This window comes from Mustela nivalis, assembly GCF_964662115.1.
Source record: "Mustela nivalis genome assembly, chromosome: 7".
Taxonomy (NCBI): domain Eukaryota; kingdom Metazoa; phylum Chordata; class Mammalia; order Carnivora; family Mustelidae; genus Mustela; species Mustela nivalis.
Window position 1 is genome coordinate 28,917,905 of NC_139026.1, and position 25,691 is coordinate 28,943,595.

The following is a 25,691-nucleotide window of genomic DNA, read 5'->3' on the forward strand; positions in this document are numbered from 1 at the left end:
ATAAATAAATAAGAATAGAATCATAAGTATTACCTTTAATCTTCCCAAAGTAAATATAAAAGTAAATTGTTCTCAAGCTCCAGTACCATACGGCTTACAAGTTACTTAGAACCTAGTACATCTCACTGTCTTGTGATTACTATTAACCTGTTTGTCATTTACTTCCATAATTCTGTACCTCAGTAGGGGCAGGAACTAGGTTTATCTAACATACCTTTGTAGACTTGGCACCTAGCACATAGCAGGGGCTCAATTCGTATTTGTCACATGAATTAGTAAATGAATGAATCAATGAGCAAATACAACTCACACTGATTACATGGTGCCAAGATATGATATCAAGTCATTTTACTGGAAATAATTCATAAATTGTCTCATTTAATCCTCATAAAATTCCTGCAAGAAAGATATTATTCCCATTTGATATACAAGGAAATTGGAGCTCAAGGGACTGACTCAAGGTCACATGGTGAGGAAATGGTATGGAGTTAGGAGTCCAATCTAGGCCTGATGGATTCCAGAACTCTTAGTCTTTCTGATTCCCCAGCCTCCTGCTTCTGAGTGTTACATAGTCTCCAAAGGGGGAGGAAAAAAAGAAGCTGGTGGAAAGATCCTGCCTTTACAGACTGGGAAAGGTGACCTCAGAGTCACCATACAAGAGTAAGGGCACTGCCCCCACTCTAGCAGAGCAGCTGACTTTCAGCCAATAAAGAAAAAGTTGAAATATGCTCACGTTCACACATATTTATTTGCCTTTGTATGGCTTTAGGCTGTGTTCTTTGTTTTCTTTTAAACATCTTTTTTTCTCTTTTTAGTCATATTTCTGAAATAACAGAACATCGCGTTCTGTATCAGATCTCACAGCTGCACATAAAAGAGTGCACCTCAGAGTCTCCTAGTTAAAAAGATATGGAAATGCTAGATTCCAGTGAGTCTAAATATTTCTTTATTACGTTTTGAGGGTGAAAGAAACAGTTTGTTCAACTTTTTCTTCTCCTAGGGCTATTAAACACGGTAACTCTGTCCCTTCTCACCTTGGTGGCTTTTTTGCAGTTTCAAATTGTCCATAGAGCCAACCTCAGGATTGCCTGTCCTTCGTATGATACATACAGTTAGGTTCAGTTCTGTTCTTTTTCTGGGACAGAAAAAGAAAGAATAGGTATTTCTCATGCATTCAGCACCTTCACAGTGGTATAAAAAGGGAAAGGAATGATGTTGGTCTACACCATTATTAGTGAGGTGCTACTTTTGTTTAAGATACTTGCTTTTTTTTTTTTTTTACACTAATTAATGTTTCCCAGATGTTTTTGCCTAAGAAATACCCTTTGGATCGTGAAGACGAATATGATGTCATAATAGATGACATATTATCGACAAACCTAGTTTATCATACTCATCAACCAGTAAATTAGTTGATATTTAAACAGGTGCCCTGAAGGATTAAAAATAATCCTCTATTCAAAAATGAAAGTTAAAAACCAAATATCCATTTGTTCTCAAGGACATAAATTTCATTAAAAGTTCAAATTGTCTCTTCATAGATAAAGTCAAATCACAAAAATGCCGTTTTTTAATTATGGCGAAGTATATTTTCAGAGGGATTTTTCAGAATCCAACGGATGTTTGTTCCTAATCGAGGAATGAGGAAATGGTTTCCGTGCATAACAAACAAATGAACTATTCCTTTTCTTCATATCTTAATGAATCAAAGAATCTCAAAATTTTTACATTAACTTTCAAATATCTTTTGAGGTCTATTTTAAAGCAATTGCACAGTTAAATGACAGAAGTACTAATATGTTACCAAAAATGTCCCCCTTATATTCTCTTTAGCAAATTATCATCACCACCTGATAAGTATATTATTTACCAATTATTAAATGTGTACAGTTATCAAAGGACCCTTTTGGCATTTGTCTATCATTGTTTCTCTTTCTTTCATTGTCTTCTTTAAAATTCTAGCCCTCCATGAAGTATTTTATGAGAAGCTAAGAAAATCAGTCATCAGCACAATCTAATTATTTTTAAATACACCAAGAATGTAATGATCTTTATTTGTCTGTCAGCTTTTTTGCACTAGATCTATATTTTGTCTCTGTTTTGCAGAGTACTTTGCCAGGCACACAAGGGAGTTGAAGAGATAGTAGTTGATGGTAATTATGATGCATCCTGTGCTTGTTCACAAGGGACATTTGCTAAAGATTAAAAATAAATTCACAACTAATTGACTACCAGCCATAAGCTATACTGCTGGGATACTAAACCACCAACTGGAAAGAAAATGACTGAGCAGATCTTGCCAAAGATGAACCCAAAGATTAAAAACAACTTCCCTACTTGCCTACAACATACCTAATCAAATGAATGGCAACTTCAATATTTCTGTAATTCTCCAAAAGGCCCACCTTAGGGTATGAACATTTAGATGCAAATGTTGAGGCTCATAATTACTTTTACCCCAAAGTTGTCCTTTCAAGCCATCAATAAACAAATATTTATTAAACACCAACTCTGTGCCCTCTGCTTGTAGACTCTGGGCTATAAACATAAGTAAGATGCCCGTAATTCTTTCCTTCATGGTGTTTACCCAGCAAGGAGGGAAATGGTAAGAGACTTTAGTGGTGACATAGAAATATGAGGAGGAGAGTAATAATGTATTCCAGTGTCAGAGAAACCTTAGTTCCTTTTATTCTCTTTGTCATACCTCAAGTTGAAAGCAGGAATCTTTCTTCTTCTATACCTTGTGCATGAGAGATGATCCAGTAACTCTTAGTGATTATCTTTCCCAAGGAAACGTGATTCACAATGGTATAAGAACAATCAACTTTCCTAACAAGACAAGTGGAGGAGCAATAGAGAAGCACTGAGAAGTTAAGACTGGTTTCTTTGAGAGCTTAATTCTACCTTAGAAGCTAACCCTGTCAGAACAAACTTACAGCTGAGATTTTTCTCTCAGCTGAGATGGGGCAGATCTGGACATTCTCTTTTCTTTCTTTTGACCTCTTGTCTGCCATCTTGCCTCCTCTTTCCCAAACCCTGAGGTCATAAATTATGGTTCTGTGGTAGGAGTTATTGATGTTACCAACATCCTATCTTCCTCTCTTGTTGGTCAGACATTTCCATACCCCCTTGAAGTTAGGTGTGCCCACATGATAGCTCTGGACAAAGGAAAGTGAATTGCATCTGGATCAGGCATTCCATGGCTTGTGCTTGACCCCCCAGGTCTTTCCCGTCTCCTGCTATGCTGTACTCTGCGGCTTGGGGATTAGATGGCAGTGTCATAAGATGGTGAAGTCACCTTCAGCTTTAGTCCCTGTGTGACAGTGATAGGCAAAGCTTTTTCCGACATCATGAATAGGAAAGAACCTGAAATTTTGAGGTTGTTACTACAGCATAACTTGGACTATCCTGACAGAGATAGATAGAAGAGGAAAGAAACTAGCTAGTACTTATGGTCATAGGGTGTTGGCAACCGAATACATTTATTCAACAAGTTTTTGTTTGGTTTGGTTTGGTTTTTTTGAGTTGCTGCTAAATAAGTACCAGGAATACAGAGGGAAGACAATAAAATCACTGCCCTCAAAATGCTTGCTGTCAAATAAAACCAACAAAGACTAACAAACATACAAACCATTATGATAGAAGTTGACTAGAAAATCTTTTTTTTGTTTGTGTGTTTGTTTTCTAATTAGCCAAATACACTAAGGAAAAGTTTGGAGGAGTTTTTGTCTAACGGGAATGCAATTGAAAGTTAGAGCTCAGTCCTGTCATGTTTGTGTAAATCATTGCTACTACTACTACTACTACTATTACTACTACTACTATTTTCATCATCAACCTATTTATTATTAAAGAACATGTGTGACTTTAGGCAAGATACTGAACTTTTGTTTGCATCTTTGAAATAGGGGAAGAATATTATTCCTCCCTTTTAGATTACTGTAAGTGGCTAATATCCAGTTGTCTATGTACTTAACGTTTTTAGGGCAAAAAGAACATCCCAGGCAAAGTGTTTAGTGGAAAGGCCCTGGCTGTGGCTGTTAGTAGCTCTGTGCAGTTGAGCCATTTCCCTGAGCCTTGATCTTTTCATGTGAGTCATTCCACAGGTGCCCAGTGAGCATTGAGTGTGCACCAGCTACCATGCTATGCTCTAGGGATAGGCCAGTGAATAGGAACGGTCTTCCCACTCTACAAACCAGTAGGGAATGTGAACTTTAAACTTTAAGTATTATGATAATTAATTGCATAATTACAAATGTATTAAGAGATACAAGGAGATTTTACTGCATCGTATGTTTGAGAAACCTAAGTGGAAGGAGAGTCATCAGGGATAGCTGATGATTAAACGGAGTCCGGAGACTCTGTAAAACCAACCAAACAATATTTGCCTTGAAGGTGGTTGTAAGAATTTTAAAAAATTAAATGTGAAATTCCTGGAAATAGTTGGTTCTTAATGGATGTTAGTCATTGAACAGTGTCTTAAAAACCTGTGTGTATGTGATCAAAAACAAAATACTAAAAGAGGAATAAGTGATGGAGTTTTTAACCACATATTAATATATACTTTGCTACTCTCATTGCCACTATCAATTTTAAAACATTGCACTGAGCCACTTCATAATTGTGTTTTTATGTTTCCCCTGACATCTCTCAGTTCAACCACTGGGGAAGCCCCTGTCTTCCTGTCTGCCTTGTTTTGGTTTTGTTTCATGTACCTTTCCTGGCAACGGGGTCCATTTAGTTGACTGGTTACCATAGAAGCCTGCTTGCTCTGAAGGGTAGTTAGTGTTCTAGGGAAATCAGCAAACTACAGGAAAGGAAAGACTGAAAAACTCTTGCCCAGATTGTGAGTCAACAGGTAAATTTGATTCACTTAATTCCACATTACTTCTAGGTGGGGTCTAATCTGGGGTACAAATGGCAACTTAATGGTTTTATTGCTTCAATATAGGTGTTCTGTCAAACCATTTTTATCTCTATTTGCATGGCTATAACAGATTAAATAAGCAAGTCTCTTAATTTTACCTCTTTATTTTATTTGAGGAGTAACTTTCTTTTTTTTTTTTTTTTAAGATTTTATGTATTTATTTGACAGAGAGAGATCACAAGTAAGCAGAGAGGCAGGCAGAGAGAGAGGAAGGGAAGCAGGCTCCCTGCCGAGCAGAGAGCTCGATGCGGGACTCGATCCCAGGACCCTGAGATCATGACCTGAGCCGAAGGCAGTGGCGTAACCCACTGAGCCACCCACGCGCCTGAGGAGTAACTTTCTTTTATTGCTTCATGAATTTCACAGAATTTTTAGCTTTAGTTCCAACTGCATGGAGAGTGAAGAGGAATTATAAAAGTGTGTTTAATGGTGATAATTGTAAATGACATATAGAAAAAGACTAAAAACATAGGCTCACTCAATAATGGGCATAGAGAGGGAGAAAGATATTAAACATCTGTATCCATGAGACTTTCAAACTGTATCCATAGAAAGAAAAAAAAAAGTTATTCATAAATAGACAAGTGTGGGCTGAGCTTAAGCCAACATGGATTTCAGTTGAGCAAATTGTTTCATTCATTTGTAGAGATGGGAAACTGACATATACTTTGTCAAGCATATATTCTTTCCCATGACCTTTGAAGTAATATTACTGTTATTCCCATTTTTTGAAAGAGGAAATTAAAGTTCAAAGAAAAAGATAGAGGTGCTTTTATACAAGGACCCTATATCTTTTAAGAATAAAAAACACAGTGATTTTGTTATTTCAGTTGAGTATATGAAGCAATTTAAGATTTAGATCATCTCCAGCATCTTAGAAAAAGTAACTTAAAAACACAAAGAAGGAGCACCTCAGTGGCTCAGTTGGTTAAGTGTCCAACTCTTGATCTTGGCTCAGGTCATGATCTTTGGGTTGTGAGATCAAGCCCTGAGTTGGGCTCCACACGGGCCATGGAACCTGATTGAGATCTCTCTCCTCTCTTCCTTCTGCCCCTCCCCCCTCTTAAAAAATAATAAAAATTTTAAAAATAGAAACACAAAGAAGACAATGGTGACATCCGTTGTGCCATAAAAGCAGTTACACAGGGACAAGAACACGAAAAACAGGGGCTTTTGCTCTGTTGTTTGTTGAAAAGGAAGCACTATGGCATTGGCAAAAATAGCCCTGCACTTTGATTCAATGGAAAGAAATCAGAAAGTCCTCTGGAACAGGTTTGGGCTTAGTGGAAAAATCATGTCCTGGTGCAAAAGTAATAACCATTATAGATAAATAACCATTTATAGCTTTTTATCTTGGTTAAACTGTTATCTTCCAGTCTGCAAAAGATAATTTGGGTTTGTTATAAAGTTTTTTTAAGAAAACACTCTGCCTCATGAAATTCATCTCCCCAAGCTTTGCTCAAGCATTTGAAGGCATTCTCCGGATATCTTGGAAATAACATCTCTGAGAAGCAGAATGTTAGCCCTGAGTAACATCTTCCTCTGTTGAATTATATTTTCCTTACCTAAGCAGCAGGTGGGGTTGGAAAGCAAAAGGATGTCCCTGCAGAGAATTTCTGGGCTTTTCATCCCTGAAATGCAAGATATGCTTTAGAAAACCAGCAGAAGTTCAGCATCCAAATCAATTTAACACTAAATGGGAAAAGCTCAGAACCACTGGAACAAAACGGTGATAAAGCACTAGATTACAGGTTTGCCACATGGTGAAATGGCCTCAAGAGAGGTGAGCTGAAAAGCACATGTTTAAACCCTTCCCTGAGGTTCCTAAAATTAAAGTTAACTCCATATTTTATCCTCGGGAGAAAAATTTTAAGGGTTTACCCACTCTCGGGCTTTGCTACGGAACATTGAAACAAAAAATTAACATTACTTATAGGAAACCTGTATGATTACATTTCTTTATTGTGTTTAAAATACACACAACATAAAACTTACTGTCATTTTAATTGTGCAGCTCAGTGGCAGCATGGACATTCACATTGTTGTGCAACTATGTCTACCTCTGTCTCCAGAACTCTCTCTCCCCATCTTACAAAACTGAAACTCAGTATCCACTAAATAATAACTCACCATCACCTACCTTCTGGAAACTACTTTCTTTTTTATTTATTTATTTTTTAATTTTCTTTTTTCCTTATGTCCCACCCCTTGGTAACCACCGTTTTCTTTGCTGTTACAGTAAGTTCAAAAATAGTTTCAATATATACCACCTAGAAATGTGGAGAGAGCAGAGAGAGCAAGATGGAGTCACTCATGTTAAGTAGTGACAAAAGCAGCCAAGGGCATCACAGCTAAGACCAGATATTCCCCAAACCAGCACAGGTTGACAATACCCAGAACTGATAACTAGCAGAAGCAGAGAAGGTCTTCAAAGGCCTAAGACTGATTAAATCCCTTGAAAAGGAAAGGATTTCTGCAGCAAACTGTCAGCATCTAGACACTGATCATTTCATGTCAAACCACATCAAAAAGGCAACTGCCACTGCCACGGAAGGCTCTGCCCATTGACCTCTGAGCAGAACAGAGATTCTCCACGGCTTGAACATAAAAGGAGCGCATGCTACAACATGTCCTGGACTGGACTGAGAGCTCATGTCAACTGTGCACTCATTGACTGACCTTGAGTTTGGTTCCTGAACTTCCTATTCCTTGTTGAATCTTGTTTGTTGTATAACTTTTTATTATACTTTTCCTTCTGTGATGCATAAGAAGCAAGTTAAACATGTAGTGAAAGGTCATTGAGTTTGGAATCCTGAACCTGCTCCATAATTATGTTAATCTTGCTGTATGATTGAATAAAGCTGACACTGTGGAAAGACACAACTCACCTTCACAGTGTGCTAACAACAAAATGGAATCACAGCATATTTGTCTTTCTAAGTCTGACTTATTTCACTTAACATAATGTCCTCTAAATTCAGTCATGTTCTTGCAAATGGCAAAATGCCCTTCTTTTTTATGACTCAGTAATATTCCAGTATATAAACATATACATATATATTTATGTATAATTCCAAGATAATATATACCACATTTTTGTTATACATTTCTTCTTTCATCTGTCAATAGTACTTCATACTACAAAATGCTTTGTATTTCTAGAATGGCCTTATATCATCAGGTATCATTATTCTTATTAGCAGTGAGTATAAATGACAGGAGTATATTCACCATGGAGATTCCCTCTAGCAAAATATTTACCAGCTCTCTTCTATACACAAGAGAAATCCACTCACAGTAATAAATGGAGACTTTACCAACCATAAGGCATACAACCTAGCAGAGTATGGTCAGGGACATGCTAAGATCAAGTACAGTTATTAAACAGACAAAGTCTGAAGTCTCCATGCCTATACACACTTGGTTAACAGCTAGGACACAAACCGTCAACCCAAGAATTCTTTTGTTTCCTGCATCTTGCATAGTCTGTGTAGTTTGCTCTGAATCACTGTTTAAAAAAAAAAAAAAAAATCCCAATGACTCATTCTCCTCTAATCTTAGTAGAAAGCATTTCTACACCAAAGTGGACTTTACTTTTTCCTTCCACTCTCAGTCAGTATGGAGTCAGAGAAGGGGTCAGGATCCAGCTCATTAACCCCGTCTCCACCACAAATCACCGCTAAGACCTTGAGTAAGTCATTTCTCATCTGGGCCTTCCTTCCTTCCTTCATCTGTAGAGTGAGGGGGCTGAGTTGGAAGGTTCTAAAGTCCCTTCCAACTTGAAGATTCTGTGATAATACAGAGCTGTTCCCAGGTGCCTGGCAAAACTCCTAGTTTCTGTCTCTGTCGTTTCCCATGTACATTTAAATTATGGGTCCCTCAAGAAATTTCAATAAGAAGACTCCTTACCCAGGGTTAATTGCAAGTTTTAAAAGGGGGAAAGGGAAAACCCACACAAAGAGTTGTTGAAAACCCAGAGATTGCTACCAGGATTAGAATCAGCACTTTTGTCTTGCCGAAATTCCTCTCTGAAGTCACACAGGCCAATCCTCTTGCTAAAAGAGGCAGGTTTAGCTGGAATTGTCACCCAGCCTAACAATGGTGGGAATGTCAAGACATTATGAAGCTGCTGTCACATGAAATTGCACTTTTACATCTTTATCCAATATTACTAGCATCACCTGCTAGGGAGCAAAACCAAAAATGATCAACTTTTTTAAAAAAGCGGGGGAGGGGGTTGTTTATTAAAATCCAAGAGGATTCCAGTGCTTGCCCTTGATGTTCCCAGGGCTCAGGACCATGGTAAGAGCTTCGTAGACCATAGACCCTCTTACTCTGGACATCACATTCCACATTCCATCAAGCATTAATGTGAGTCTACATCTCATCCTAAATGTAACATTTTTCTTCAAACGGAAAAAAAAAAATTATCATCTTCTTTTGAAATTCTTTCATTTTGAGGTTTCTCTCTTATTTTTATAGTCTATAATTTTTTTTTCAGATCTTGGATATTTTCATTGGCTTCTAAAATGTTTTATTGCTTCTGGTGTCCAAAGAATTAAAATCTCTATGATTAACCCCATGTTCAAAATTCTTCTGAAAATGCACCAGATCATCAGAACTGGGTCACAGAGTAAAAACACCACCTGTGACACCTCTTACAGATACTCCACCGACCAGCTCCATCCCTTAAACCTAGACTGTACTCTGGAGCCTCCAGAACCAATTCAGGCTGGGTTTGTATTTGAGGTCAGGACCCCTAAGGTCCTGGTTAACCAAAGCAGGAGAAGAAACAGAAGTAAATCAAAGTTTCCCTTCAGAATATCCGGTTGAGAACCATTCCAACATGGCCCTAAGAGGACTTCATACCTTCCTAGAAGTTGGTTCTTTCTAAGGTCATTACAGACTGACCTTTGAAATGGAGCTTTTCCCACATGCCATGGCTGTATTGACACAGTGCTCAGGTTCCAAGGAGGGGAGTTTTCAAGGGTAGCAAACTGACACCTGGGAAGGTAGGGATGATAAACCAGAAACTTTGTACTGCACTTTATATTAGAAAAATAGTCTGCCAGAACAGACCTCTTCTGTATTCTGACACCTGGTATCTAATCTAGAAAACATTCTAATTGGTCTCATTTTTTCCATGACAAAATACAAGCTGTTGCCTGAAGAGGGGAAAAAAAAAATGCAGATAATCCTGATTACAGGGTCAAAGATCCATTTAGGACAGCAGCTGTCATTCAGCATTGTCTTAGACATCAAGAATGCATTTTGTGAATGCTGTCCTTAAGGCTTTCCAAACAAAATCACCTTGAACCTTCGTGAAACGGACTAAGTCAATCAACCCAGTGATAGTTGACACAGCAAGCCTATTCAAGAATATGCAGTTTAGAATCATATGTATGAAAAATTCCCTCTTAAAACATCTTAGACCTCTGGAAAATGCTGCCCCCTTTCCAAACCTTCCCTGCCCAAGGCTTGTTAGCACCCAAACATGCCTTAGGTGCTTAGAAACCTTCTGAGGTAAATGAATCCTTTTTCCTAAACCAGACCTAAAAATGCATGCCAAACAGTGGTACCGTGTAGATAAACTCCATATTTTCCTTGAAAAATCTGAAATACACGATCTCTAGCCTAAAGAGAGGATCCCTCTATGAAATGACATTGGGTGATAAATAGACATATTCCATTCCTACTGAGAAGTCTGCCTTCTTTCTTTATCCAGGATGAACGGCAAATGGCAGAGGGGAGAATGAGGATATTGGGAAAGGCCTTTGCAAGCCCGCACAGCTCTTCTCTTCTCCTAAGAAGAGTTTTCACTGCATTTATAAAAGAAGCTAAACAAATCTCTGTTATTTGTATTTCTTCTGCCTACTCTTGAGATAAAAGTTATAGCACATTTATCCATTTCTATATTTCAGAAGTGTGCTGCCTGGCCTTTTCCTGAGTTCTGTATTAGTTCATAGGAGAAAATTCTAAACATTTCTTTGTTCTTCCTTTTCTTTTTTCCCTTTTTTTTTTTTTCTTTCGGTTTGTTTTCTTTTACCGTCATACCCAATATGGTCCTGCTGACCTTATTGGACCGGGGTCTGTCTGGCAAACGTGATTCCCAGATGTCTCCCATCCCTTATAGCCCTGGTGAGGTGCAGAACAGCGGTCTGAGATGGCATAAGATTTGGATTCAGCGGAATTAGCAGCTCTGTTCTGGAGCAGGATGGATGCTGGCAGCCTGGGGTATCGCCTAAAAGGTCCAGCCTGTGGCCCAGACCTGCAGACTAATGCGGGGAGCCTAGATGTCAAAAAGAATCAGCACCACACGCATGCGCGGTTCACACTCTTCGCTGCCGTGCCTGCCTCAACTCGTATACAGAAATGCTGGGCCAGTGTGAACAGGGGACCTCGGCCCAGCGCAGCTACACTTCTGGTGCAGGTCAGCGATGGGGGGGTTGGGGGGAGGAGGGGCGCTGAGCCAGATTCCTTATAGCCCCGTGCTGGGAAGATACACCGGGCCTCAGTGAGGGTCAGGTCTCCAGGTGCCTCTCCTCAGCGCCCTTCTGGAACTGCTGAGAAATTTCTGTGATTTAGAGGTCACTGGCCCAACTTCCCTTCTTCCCGGGGACCAGGTTGTTTCTGGTTTGCGTTTTTCTCAGTTGGTAGCAAGCACCAGATAAAATAGTGCCTCTCATCTCTGGTTTGCTAGGAAAGAATAGCAGTCTGCATATCTGGGAAGTTGTTTTTTAAATCTTTCCACTCATCCAGTCTGTGTGGGCGTTGCTGGCCGTGTGATGTATTAGCTGCACCACCTCTTTTCTACTAATTGTACATTGGATTAGAAGGAATTTCTGGTGAAAGCAAAACCGTGCGGTCAGGGTATTATGGTTTTCAAGTAGGATTTGACAAAAAACAGGTAAGAACATTCTCCGAGGAGAGGCCTATGTTGGAAGGTAATTGAGTTAGGTGACTTATTAGGATTTTTATTGAATTTTAAGAACTTGCTGATTTGTTTTGCTCTTAGAAAGGGTACATCCACTGTCCTTTGAAAGCATATTAGGTAGTCTGCAACCGTATCCTCCGTGATTAACATTTTTGAAAGTTTAATTTTTAAATGCACGGGGGAGCTTACCACTGGGACTGTTTCTGAAGCCTGTTAGGTATTCCATAACCTAACTACTATGAAAACTTAGCTATTTGCACTGGCTTCTGATTAGAACTATGGATAGAACCCCTTCATTTAATAAATACTTTTTCTCACTAATTTAGAAATTGAGGGTCCAAGTTATGAAATGACTAGCTACACTGCTATTTGGTGTACATTTTAACTTCAGGAGTTCCTTTCATCACATGGTGATACTTGGCTTAGTAATTTGTATTAATGTGGTTAGCTTTGGAAATTCAAAGACATTGCTAAATGTCTTTAGTGAAGCTGTTCCTTTAATCCCTTAAAGAAGTATTTGACACCCCTGAAATTAATCACCATTCATCCATTCCATAGATATTATTGAAACAATGCAATGCAGAAGAGACTCTATGTGCTTTGGCAGAGGAAGATACAAAGTAAAAAAGATACATACAGTCTCATCCTCAAGAGAGTTATGGTCTGACAGAGAAGGTAGTCTGTCTTTGCAATTTGCAGAGCTTCATTTACCCCATACGACCTCAGAGTTTTATATCTCCTCTTACTTCCACTTCTGTGGAGCACTCCTGGGCATTTTGCTTCAGCTAAAATTTTGCTTTATCCCCAAAGATAGCTCAGGTGATTGACCAGTAGAGGGTGGTTTTCTTACCTCTGGAACCAAGTAGGTCTTCCATACAGACATTTTAGAATTAAACCCACTGACCTCAAATTTATGCTGTTTTATGATCTTGGCAAAAAGCCTCCTAGGCAGACAAATTTAAGATTTTCCAAACTATATGAGGCTAGTAAGATGTTACCAGGAAAAAAAGGAGGTTCTATGTCTATAGACATAGACAACGTCTATAAAACATTCTGCTCTTGTTGATTATCACTGTTCATATTAAATTTTATCAGATGTCCAACTATCAAGAAATTTGGTTAACTTTGTTGAATCAAGCATTTTCCAAACGTACTTGAATACAGAGCCCCTTTTCAATAATGATTATTAACATTTCATGGGAAACCAGTGTCCCTTGGAACATCATTTAGTAAGTACTGTTCTATACCAGGCAGTGGCAAACCTTTTATGTAAAGGCCGTATCATGAATATTTTAGGCTTTATGGTCCAGATAGCCTCTGTCACAAATATTCAGATCTGCAGTTGTAACAGGAAAGCAGCCATAGACCATACATAAACAAATGGGTGCGGCTATGTATTCCAATACAACTTTACTTACAAAATAAGCAGTGGGCTGGATTTAGCCCAATGGCCCTAGTTTGCCAACCCATCCTCTATAGTTTCCATTAAAACTTTTCAAAAGAGCTATAGCTATACCCTGATAGCTTCCAAAGTCCTCTCACTGCATGTAATATTCAAAAACAATCAAGCCATTCTGAACTTCTATTTGGAAAGTATCATTTCAGTCTGAAACTAATATTAACCTAAATAAATGGTTACTGTTCCCATCAGAGGTTTTAAGTGTTTGCCAAAAGACAGGAAGGATACTGACTAAAGAACAGTGGTTATCACTGGAGGTGGGACTGCAAGGGACTTTTGTTTTCTTTGTTGTACTTTTCTGTAACATTTTTGTCATCAGAAACAAAAACAGCAGAATTTTTTTTTTTTTTTTAAATAATCCTTCTGGGGGCACCTGGGTGGCTCAGTGGGTTAGGCTGCTGCCTTCGGCTCAGGTCATGATCTCAGGGTCCTGGGATCGAGTCCCGCATCGGGCTCACTGCTCAGCAGGGAGCCTGCTTCCCTCTCTCTCTCTCTCTGCCTGCCTCTCCGACTACTTGTGATTTCTCTCTGTCAAATAAATAAATAAAATCTTAAAAAAAAATAATAATCCTTCTGTAGTGCAATATTTCTAGTGTCCTTCTCTTGTCTTAACAATAATGCCACATCTTATTTTCATGGCCCTTGGTAATTCCCAGTGCCTTATATGGCCTTTATTTCTTATCCCTCCTCCCACTTCCCCTTTTAAGTAAAACAGAGCAATACAAGTTCTGCTGTCAGCTTTCCTTGGTCTCTTTTCCATGTTTTCCATTCTCTCTTATAATTTAAAGTTTCACCTTCTTATGGCTATTTTCTAAATGTGTGTTCCTAGATCTGATTCATCTCCTCTTACCAGAATCTCCTTGGAATTTATCACATATGCCGACCTCTGAATCTGCCTAGATGAAGGTGTGCTCTATACCTCAGCCAGGGGACAAGGGCAGCATCCTAAGAGAACTTCTCATAAATGCTTCTCACGGTATTTTCTCCAACTAGTTTCCTGGTATTTCTTTAATCTTTCCTTTTTGTACGAGGAATGGGAGGCAGAGACAGCCACAACTCTACATCAGAGTGTTAGTTAATAAAAAAATAAATAAAAAATGTTATGGACAGGAGCAATCTAAATGTATGTCCAAATACAAATATCCTGTTGACCTAATGACATTTCAAAGGTAGTTCCTCCCATTTGAGCCATTTTGTACTAGTTGCTTCTCTTCTTGACATTTAATGTTCACAGTAGTTACACCTCTAGTCGGCATTCACTATTAAACTTCGACCATGCACAGAACACTTTATAGACATTGTGTAAATTAGTTCTAATCCTTGTATTTAAACATGTCAAGTGGGAATTATCTCAAGTGTTAAGGAAGAGGAAACTAGACTTACAGAGTTTCAGCTATTTTCCCCAAGGTCGCAGATTCAAGAAATGCCAGAAATGGGATTTGCATTTAGTCCGCTTCATCTACAAAACCTCTCTACTCCTGCACACTGCCTTTTAGCTCTGTAAACACCAGTCACACTGTTGGGCAAGGCTAAAGTGATGAATCATGGGTGACAGGGAAGGGAAACTAGTAAGAGGAACATGGGAGTAACAAAGTAAACAGGAAGGGAGGAAGAAAAAGCAGAGAATTAAAAAACCCCTTAGTTATAAAGATATGTGGCTAGATTATAAATTCTATCAAGAAAGGGTCTAACTCTTTTATTCCTTTATCTCTCACCCTGCCTAGGACCAGGGCTGAGAAAAGAATGGATACTTAATGAGGACTTATGAACGCACCCTTGATTAATACACTGTGGACTGAGTATCACCATTAATCACAACCTACTCTTCCCCACCCTTAAGATAGAGTATAGCAGAGGTCAGGGCAAGGTGTGGTAGATTCAGAGAGGCTTATCAATAGAAGGCATTTTAAATACCCATAACGATCTCGTCATTAAACTCTCTGACCCAAGATAATATTTGAGAAAGTGCTGATGGCCAATAAACCAAAGTCCTGTCTTTGACTTTCAAGGAATTGAGCTGATGAGAAAGAAGTTGGATTTCTGTCAATGAACTGGGTAGGTTCTAGGGCTTATATTCCTAATTATTTCTAAGTACTTTCTATAAGCAAGGCAATGGGTAGATACTATGCCTGGAAACATCCAAATACCCAAATGTATCTGATTAGAATAAATATGCCTTAAAATGTCATTTTGTTCAACTGAAATGTCCAAATAGAGAGCCTCTATGAAGAGGGAAAAAGCCATCTTGGTTAAACACTTCAAAAGAGCTTTATAAAATACTACTTTCCTGCACTGGTGATAATGTGTCTGAATTCTGGTTCTTAGTGAGAAAGCTATCATAGTTCATCTCTGGGAGGGAAAGCCTCTGGCTCCTTCAGAAGATCTCAGTGAGGGGAGCGCCTGGGTTGCTCAGTGGGTTAAGCCTCTGCCTTCAGCTCAGGTCATGATCCCCGGTTCCTGGGATCGAGCCCCACATCGGGCTCTCTGCTCAGCAGGGAGCCTGCTTCCTCCTCTCTCTCTGCCTAGTTGTGATCTCTCTCTCTGTCAAATAAATAAATAAAAATATTTTTTAAAAAAGAAAAAGCAAATCTCAGTGAGGGCTGGAGACCTGTGTCCTGAGTAGATACATGTGTGCTTGTGTGTATTGATATTTAGAAGAAGAAAGTTGTAAAATTTGGAGGAGAAGTTGTTCAAGGCTCTATGTTAAGATGGTGCCTATATGTGCTTGAACCAGAATTTTCACACAGCTATGGAACCAGAAGGGAGCTCCTCATATTTCCCATGTTCCCAGTTGTCAGTGGAAATCAGAACACTGTATACCTTAGCCAGGGAACAAAGGCAGGATCCTAAAACAAGATACCATAAATTCTTAGCTCTGGAAGATACATTACAGGCAACTAACTGATCCAGTAGTTCCTAAATCCTGTTGCCACCAAAAACACCTGAGAAGCTTTCTAAAAATTAGAGACTGAAGCCCCACAACACACACCTAGATTTGATTTCCCAGTGGGTAAGACCTGGAAATCTGCTCTATCCAGCCCCTAGTGACTCTGAAGATAAAAGATGACAAATAATGACAAATGTCAAATAATGATGTGGAAATATATATTGGAAATATATGGAAATAATGTGGAAAACATATTTTTCACAAAATAGCGCTTTTCAGGAAGAAAGATCTATTGTGCAAATTGGAGAATAAAATTGAGAGGAGGGGGTATGACAGAATTTATAGCCTCATAAATATATTCCTATTACACAGTCAGAAGTAACAATGTACAGGCTGAAACCATCAGATAAGAAGACTGAAGACCTGCATTCCTCTCTTTCCTGGGTATATGTGCTTGGGGAAGTCACAAGACTTACCAGCTTGCTCCTGACATAAGCATGGAAACACCATGCCCAAAACGTAAGTGTTAAAGTGTTCTACACCTCAACTTTCTCATCTATAAAATGGGAACACTCACATGAATCCCCTAAGGAGTATTTTTCTTATTCCAAAAGTTGAAAGTTCTTTCTCATCATAATACATCTTTACCATAGAAACACTGGTTCATAGAAAATATAAAAAAAAAAAAACACAGGCAAATGTGTCCTGTGCCTACCTTTCAGAGACTCTATGGAAAAGAAAATGGAAGACCTCTATTCAAAGAGAAGATTTGCAGTACATTTTCTTGCCATCCCTGGTTCAGTTCATTGTACACCAAAATGGGAGAAGTGTGAGTGTCATGACTGAATTGGGTTGAATTCTGTCCGCCAAAAAGATACGTTGAAGTCCTAACTCCTGGTACCTGGGAATGTGACCTAATTTGGAAACCGGGTCACTGATTTAATCAAGTTGAGGTCAGTAGAATGAGCCAAAGTCCTCTAAGACGGAGGTCCTCATAAGAAGAGAGAAATCTGGACACAGACTGGCACAGAGAGGAGCCTGTCACGTACAGACAGACCACCACACACTGACAGAAGCAGACCGGCATGCTGCCGCTACAAACTTGGGAAGTTTGATGGCCACCACCTGGGCTGGGTGCGGCGGCTGCTCTGCAAGGACCAGACTCTACCCAGACTTCCTTGCAAGACAGCATGGTGCTGCTGAAGACTTCTGGCCTCCATAACGTGAGACAGTGCATTCCTGTTGTTCTGAGCCTCCCCGTCCATGGCACTTTGTGACAGCCACCCTAGGTAACGCACACCGTGAGTGAAGACCTCTAGATCCTCAATAAAACCAAGTCTCTTCATGTCCTCTCAGAAGATGAGGACCTTCACCCATAAGGCTTGGCAGGCGCAGTAGCAGTGGTACAGCCCCGGGGACGTCCTTCTGATGCCCAGAGAAACATCCACCGACCCTTCCCTGATGGAAGTCCTAACACCTGGAGTGGCATCACGATGAGGGTGGCCAGGCATTCCGAAGGATGGGCTGGCAGGGCAAGAGTAACTCTCCAACCTACTGAAAGCAAAACCAAACCAAACACAGATTAAAAAGCTGTAACATCTATTCATTTCAAATTTGGTGTCAGCCAGGGGCTGAATTCACACCCAAGCCTCCTCAGTTAGCTTGTGTGTAAGGCCTAGAAGCCTCACATATTGTGTGGGACAGTTTGGTGACGAGAAGTTAGTGACAAAGTGGCATTTGCTTGGGAAACCAGGGCCTCACAGAGGAACTGATGCCAGGACACCTTTCTGAGGTACTGCCTTGCAGAAGTGTTGTGAAGACGAAAATACTAAAATAGCATGTTTGTAAGCCAGAAGCCTTACCCCAACCTAGGTATGGCTGCTGGTTCTTTATCAACATAGTTTTGCAAAATAAAAAGTTTTATTATTCCCATTAGTCCACGGGTGGAAATTAAATAACAGGGCCAAGAAAAAAGGAATATATATTCTCACTGTGAGATATGCAAATGGAGTATGTGAAGAAATATCCCCATTAGCTTGCTGTCTGCCCGGAGAACCAGGCCTTCATCTGACATCCCCCACAGGTTAATTGAGGACGGCTGCTTGTTTAGAAAGTCTAGCAATTATTCGGAGGAACCGACTAGCCAAATCTATTCCATTTGATGATGAGTGAAAATGCAGAACTTAACTCTTCTCTAAAGACAACCAAAAAAGCACAGTTTGAAGGTGGGCAAAAGGAAACCTGAAATTCTACACAGTGGTTGATGCTGACATTTAATACTGTCAAAAAATATTAAATTGTCTCATCCAAACTGCTTTGTAAGTCATATATCACAAACAGGTGAGGTAGGCACTCAATACAATGCCGTTTCTGAAGTAGCCGGGGAATTTAATGATTCTAAAATATTCTATCTAAGCTTGTGGTCTAGTTCACTGTCCCTATAGAATCTTCTGATTAAGTGAGGAAGCCCAGGAATACAGTCATGAAACGATTTTATTTTTAGTTGTTGCCTTTGGCAAAGTTCTCTGCCTAAATGGAGAGAATTTATTCTTAAAAAAAAAAATGGAGTTTTCTTTTCTGCTGCATAAAGAAATAAAAATAGCAGGATCTCATAAATTATCACTCCCAGTGTCAGAATGTCTCGTCGTGGAGCCGATTGCTAGGTGAGGGCTGTTACAAAGTCACTCTGCAGGCAAGAGTTCCCTGTCTATTTCCTAACACCAAAATGACAACTGGGAACAGATGAACAGGCCTTTGGGCAAAAACATTTTTTTTTTTTATCCCCATGAAGAGGCACAGGTTTCAGAGAAAACCAGAGATGACACAGACTCCCTCATCACTATCATACACCTCCCGTCCACCAGCAAAATTCTCAATGTCAAAAAGTAGTCACACGCCTCTTGTACGGTTCCTAAAAGATGTCACTCGAATGAGCGCCCCCTGTGTAAGCGCTGGGGCCTTTCTTCTCACTCCCGTGAGCCTCCTTGACAGCCAGCCTGTTGAAAGAGGCTTTCTAATAGGTCAAGCCTGATGCTTTGACCACAGCCATCCTACCTCCACAGTTTGATCTAATTGACCTGAAGCAGGAGAAATTTAAAGAGGTTGGCATACTGGGTCTCAGCATGCCCCCTGTTGCCTTCCTTCTAATCCCACCGGTCCCCTTGTGGGCTAGACTGAATTCTACCATTTTCCTCTTTGTCCCCCCAGGACTGTGATATGATAGGATGTCACCACCATGATTGTGTTCCTTTACACAGAAAAGGGGACTTTAATGCAATTAAGTTTACTAATCAGCTGTCTTGAGAGAGGGAGATGTCCGAAAGGTCCTACTCTCATCACATAAGCCCTCTCAAAGTGAAGAGTTGTATCCAGCTGGTACCAGAAGCAGCAGCCAGCGAGATTCAAGGATGGGAGGGATTTGATGCAAGAGAAGTTGTGCATTCCTAAGCGGAGGGGCCACAGGCCAGCACCTGAGAGGAGTCCCAAAGAGCTATAAGTGGTGCCCAGACAACGGCCAACAAGGAAACCAGCCCTCAGCCCTCCAACCACAAGAAACAGAAGCCTGCCAACAACCTGAATGGACCTGGAAGCAGCTTCCTCTCCAGAGCCTCCAAAGAAGAGCCCAGCCTCATCAATCCCTTCATTTAGGTCTTGTGGGATCCTCAGCAGAGATCGCAGTGGAGCCCACCTGGACTTCTGACCAACAGGACTGGGAGCTAATGAGTGAGTGTTGTTGCAAGCTGCTAAATTTGTGGTAATTTTTTTTTTTTTTTTTTAACCACAGATTACACCATATACCAGTATACCCTGTGCTTGAGTCACTATCTTTGTGGCCTGTGGGGTAACCCAATTCCTCTGAGACTAGGGCCCTACCTTCCTCTTACCAGATCCTCCAGCCTGCTGACCAGAATTCCCAGCTACCAGAGTCCCAGCCACCTGCTTAAAAGATTCCCCTGGTCTTACGGGATGGTGAGCCTGCCTGAAATCTGTGTCCTCTGACATACATATTCTGGGGTTGCCTGATCATTGGGTTCTCCTGCCTCTTCATATTAAATACCTGCCCACATCTGGTGCCTGTTATTCACATAAACTTAGGGAAAGAGTGCGAACTTCGAAAGCAGCCAGGATTTTGAATCTCCACCCTGCCATGTCCTAATTATAGAATATTGGAAAAGTCATTAAACCTCCAGAACTTCAGTTTTTAGGTTGTAAAATGGAGATAACACCATTCACTATGTAAGATTTTGTAAGGATTAATCGTAATGTATGTAAAGTATATAGTAGCTAATCATTACTACTTCTCTCATCAGTCCACACAACTAAATAGTTCATTCATTGTGCTGAAATGGAATCCCCCCAGAGCGTTCAGCTGGATTTGTCCCTCCAATTTCTGCTTTGGTGGGTGAGGCTAGTTCCAATTCCCCAACACTCCCAATTGCCATACCAAGTTAACCTCACCATACCCCATTCCCCAAAGCAATACACTTCTGTTCATTCATTCATTCATTCATTCAGCAGGAGCCTTCCATATGTCAGGTACTGTAAAAGGCATAGGGCTATCATGGTGATGCAAAGAGGTAAGCTCTGAGAGTTTACATTCTAGCGTGATCCTTCGCATGTTAGCATCCTTCCATAAGATACATGAATTTGTTGCAATTTTTGAAGTTATCTGAAGACCTAGAGGCATGATAACATTCCCCCAAAAATGTATGGAAATGTGAGCAGCATCATTTTTGTATCAGAGAACGACGGGCATTCTCTCTCACAACTGACAGCTAAGACTTCATATTTCTTATGCAAGAGCAAAGGTAGTAACTCATATGTGGTCATGAAATGTTTGTGTCATACTTCAGTGACTTAATGAAAAGAATCACGTTATTTCAGAGATATGGGTAATTAACCCACCTGAGAAAACAGGCTGTGGCAGAGGCCGGAGGACTAGAGAAGTATGTAAACAATGTGCTGTTTGGATCTTAGACTAGCCGCTGCCTCCCGATTGAAAAGGAAACAAACAAACAAAAAAACCAATTCCTCTTACCCTCCTATTGGAAGCAAGCCCTGCCTCTCCCTGGAGGCCATTTTGTAACCCAAAAGCGCTCGTTCCAGAGAACCGCTGAATTTATCTCGGTGGCAGTTTATCACTGTGAGTGTCAAGGCCAAACAGCTTAACTGCATGAAAAGCCGTCTGTGTTGGACCCATCCAATGCTACGGTCTTGTAAGGGAGCGTCGTTCACGGAGTTGTTGGCCCAGCGTCATCAATAGCACCATCCACAGCTCGTGCTGCAGAGCAGTAAATAAAAAGCAAGGCTAGAAGGAAAACAGAGTCTTCTTTGAGTTGCCTCCTATTTACCAGCAATCCCACCAAGTGTTCTTTTGGGGTTGGCAACACTGAGCTCTCCGTGTTTATATTGGTAACATTTTCCAGTAGGCTCTACCAAAAGGTATCTGAGCACCTTGTGTTGTGAAATTTAGAGAAATGAAAAACATTAAAACAAATAAGCCTTGTCTCCCAGTACGGCCTCCTGGAAAAGAAATTGTACCTTTCTAAGGGCATCGGCCTAAATGAGGCCTCAGTTCTTAAATTCCTTAATCAGTTGCCTTAGAAACCGGGAGAAGGTGGTGAGCACCTCCAGGCAGCAAGGTAATACCATGATAGGTTTAATCACCTGTTCCTGGCCAAACACACACTTGAGTGAAGGTGACATTGTTATTATTCATGGTGACTGACATCCTAAATTTTGCAGATGTTTTGGCGATTAAAAAATCTATTGCCTATATCAGGAAGAAGAAGGAGGGAAGGTTGGGTACACTGAGATTAGGAATCCTGGCTTATTACTCATTAATAATTTGTCTAAGCTGGAAAGTACTCGAAGTGGAATTCAGTCCTCTTCCACAAATTATTTATTGAGTTCCTACTATGTGCCTGTCACCTAGTGAAAAACAGTAACAAATTATATTCACCCTCATGCCTGGAGAGCACCATGAAATTAACAAAATAAAATAAGATATGCTCATAATCTAAATATTAAAGTGGTGAGAGAGAAGAGTTCTGTCATGCATTTACTTTCACCGAAGGAAGGCAGGCAGGCATTGGGTTTATAGGTAAACAATAGATCATCACATTTTATTTTTTTTTTAAGATTTTATTTATTTATTTGACAAAGAGAGATCACAAGTAGGCAGAGAGAGAGAGGAGGAAGCAGGCTCCCCGCTGAACAGAGAGCCCGATGTGGGACTCGATCCCAGGACCCTGAGATCATGACCTGAGCCGAAGGCAGCGGCTTAACCCACTGAGCCACCCAGGCGCCCCCGATCATCACGTTTTAAAATGAAATCTCTGAAACCTCCAAAACATTTCTTCGCAGATCTATCGCTCTAAGTAATGATCAGAATTGTGGGTTCTGAAATCAGTCTCTAATTCCATCTGCCAAGGAGATTGGATTTAACTCTTAACTAGCATCACTAAATAAAGGTTTTGGTAGCTGTCTGAACTCTGTGTGCTCTCTCTTTTAGGCAATTCCAACCCTCTTTGTGTGAGGACAATGATGCCGTCCTCTATCAGGACATCTAATTCTGAACTCCTAGAGTTATTTGCTGTTCGAGTTTGTTTTTTTTTCTCACGTTCTTGCTCAAAGTTCATTCTTTGCATATTGTATCTTTTCCTTTCCTTATCCTTCTTCCCACTCCCCCTTTCCTTCTCCCTCTCTTCACCTCCCAGCTAGATAACAAATGTCAAGCATCTACTTTTGTCTTTTTCTATGCTCATACCTATTTTTTTTTGGCTGGGTACAGTATACTTTGGTACATGACAAGGTAGGGCTCCCCAAGCCCCTCCCCTTTTTCAGGGGGTCTGGGATGGAAACAGTGGAGGTTGGGAGATTCTCAGTGTTTTAGGGGATAAGTTGGGGCAGGGATTCCCCAGCAGCTGAGGGCCTCTTTCTTCCTCTGGCTCTGGCTGGGGCTGGTGGTTCAGGGGGCTCTTATTCCTTGGAGGCCATGTGGACCATAAGGTCCACCACCCAGTTGCTGTAGCCAAATTCATTGTCATACCAGGAAATGAGCTTGACAAAGTGGTCATTGAGAGCAATGCCAGCCCCAGCATCGAAGGTAGAGGAGTTGGGTGTCACTGTTGAAGTCTCAGGAGACAACCTGGTCCTCAGTATACCCCAGGATGCCCTTAAGGGGGCCCTCGGATGCCTGCTTCACCACCTTTTTGATGTCATCATATTTGGCAGCTTTCTCCAGGCAGCAGGTCAGATCCACAACAGACACATTGGGGGTGGGGACACGGAAGGCCATGCCAGTGAACTTCCCATTCAGCTCAGGGATGAACTTGCCGATAGCCTTGGCCACACCAGTGGAAGCAGGGATGATGTTCTGGGCAGCCCCTCAGCCGTCACGCCACAGCTTCCCAGAGGGGCCGTCCACAGTCTTCTGGGTGGCAGTGATGGCATGGACGGTGGTCATGAGTCCCTCCACAATGCCGAAGTTGCCATGGATGACCTTGGCCAGAGGAGCCAAGCAGTTGGTGGTACAGGAGGCATTGCTGACAATCTTGAGGGAGTTGTCATACTTCTCATGGTTCACACCCATCACGAACACGGGGGCATCAGCAGAAGGAGCAGAGATGATGACCCTCTTGGCCCCGCCCTTCAAGTGAGCCCCAGCCTCTTCCATGGTGGTGAAGACCCCAGTGGACTCCACAACATACTCAGCACCAGCATCGCCCCATTTGATGTTGGCGGGATCTCACTCTGGAAGATGGAGATGGACTTCCCATTGATGACAAGCTTCCCGTTCTCAGCCTTGACTGTGCCGTGGAATTTACCGTGGGTAGAATCATACTGGAACATGTAGACCATGTAGTTGAGATCAACGAAAGGGTCATTGATGGCGACAATATCCACTTTACCAGAGTTAAAAGCAGCCCTGGTGACCAGGCACCCAATATGGCCAAATCCGTTCACTCCGGCCTTCACCATGGTGTCTCAGGCACACGGCTGGCACTGCACCTGAAGATGCGGCTGTCTATCGAACGGGGAAGAGCAGAGAGCCTATGCTCATACCTTTTACATACGTATGACGGGAATCATTGTTTTATCAAAATGGTATCATATTATATGCAAGATTACATCTTGCTTTTCTCACGTAACATTGCAAAATATCCTTTCAAAGTAGTTTATTACAGGTCGAACTCTTTTAGCAGATTTTTAATATTCCATGTTTTGATTTTTTTAAGATTTTATTTATTTGGGTGGCTTAGTCCTTAAGTGTCTGCCCTCAGCTCAGGTCATTATCCCAGGGTCCTGGGATGGAGCCCTGCATCAGGCTCCCTGCTCAGTGGGGAGCCTGCTCCCCCCTCTCCCACTCCCCCTGCTTGTGTTCCCTCTCCACTGTCTCTCTCTATGAGAAAGAAAGAAAGAAAGAAAGAAAGAAAGAAAGAAAGAAAGAAAGAAAGAAAAGAAAAGAAATAATAATAAATAAATAAAATTTTAAAAAAGATTTTATTTATTTAAGAAAGAGACAGAGACCGAGAAAGCATGAGTGGGAGCCGGGGCAGAGGGAGAGGAGAGAGAATGCCCAGCAGACACCGCACTAAGCATGGAGATCATGACCTGAGCCAAAATCAAGAGTCAGATGCTTAACCAACAGAGCCACCCAGGAAACCCTCCATGTTTTTAACAGACCGCCGTTTAATTCACTCATTCTTCTACTAATGATTATTCACTTTGTTTTCCAGCGTCATGCCTCTTCAGACAGAGCTGTGTTAGACACTCCCGTGGACTAACACATCTATTTCTATGCCACAGACTTACTGGAATGGAGCTGCTAAGTCAAACAGTATGTACATTTTTTATTTTCAAAAATATTGCCTGATTACGTCCCCAAAAAGTACCCCACCAACCATGCATGAGATTGTCCTTTTCCCCAAATTCCAACCTATAGTAGATATAATTCTCCTTTAAATTTTTGCACACTGATGTGTCAATGGAGTTATTTCATTTTCATTTTAACTTGTATTTCTCTGACACGCACAGAAGCTGAGTATCATTTTGTTTACTGTCCATCCGGACTTGTTCCTCTATGAATTATGAATCCTTTGTCCATTTTTCCTTTGATGTGTTTGCCTTATGGTTATCAATGTGCAAACTCTCCTTTTATGTCACAGGTAATGGCACTTTAGCTGTCACTTGTGTTTGTCTATATTTTTTCCACTATTGATCTTTACATATTACCTCCGACATTTTCCTGTTGTATGATTTACTAGTTGTGATTCAGTCTTTCTGGAATTTATATAGTGCAAGATGAGGGCTTTCTCTTACTTTCCTCTTGGGGGGCAGAGCCAGTTTTGACAGCACCATTAATGAGCCAAACTATCCTTTTCCCACTGAATTAAAATACAATGTTCTTTTTTCCTGTCCCCAATCCTTCGTCAGATCCCAAGCTAGTCTCCCTCCATTTAGAATTGAGGTAGATTTATAG

The 25,691-nt window shown here is 40.8% G+C and overlaps 1 long non-coding RNA gene and 1 pseudogene across 4 annotated transcripts in view; one reads left to right on the plus strand and one right to left on the minus strand.

The window, feature by feature from the left end:
- Positions 1-10,864: 10,864 nt before the first annotated feature.
- LOC309869383 overlaps positions 10,865-25,691 on the plus strand; it is a 95,742-nt gene continuing 80,915 nt past the window's right edge. For all 3 annotated transcript variants that reach the window (XR_014314144.1, XR_014314145.1, XR_014314146.1), the window contains exons 1-2: positions 10,865-11,357; positions 24,949-25,049. This is a non-coding gene — a long non-coding RNA (uncharacterized lncRNA). The remainder of the gene's footprint in view (positions 11,358-24,948; positions 25,050-25,691) is intronic.
- LOC309868671 (glyceraldehyde-3-phosphate dehydrogenase pseudogene) lies at positions 23,006-24,227 on the minus strand (annotated as a pseudogene). Its single transcript has one exon. The product of its transcript is annotated as a glyceraldehyde-3-phosphate dehydrogenase pseudogene (transcript).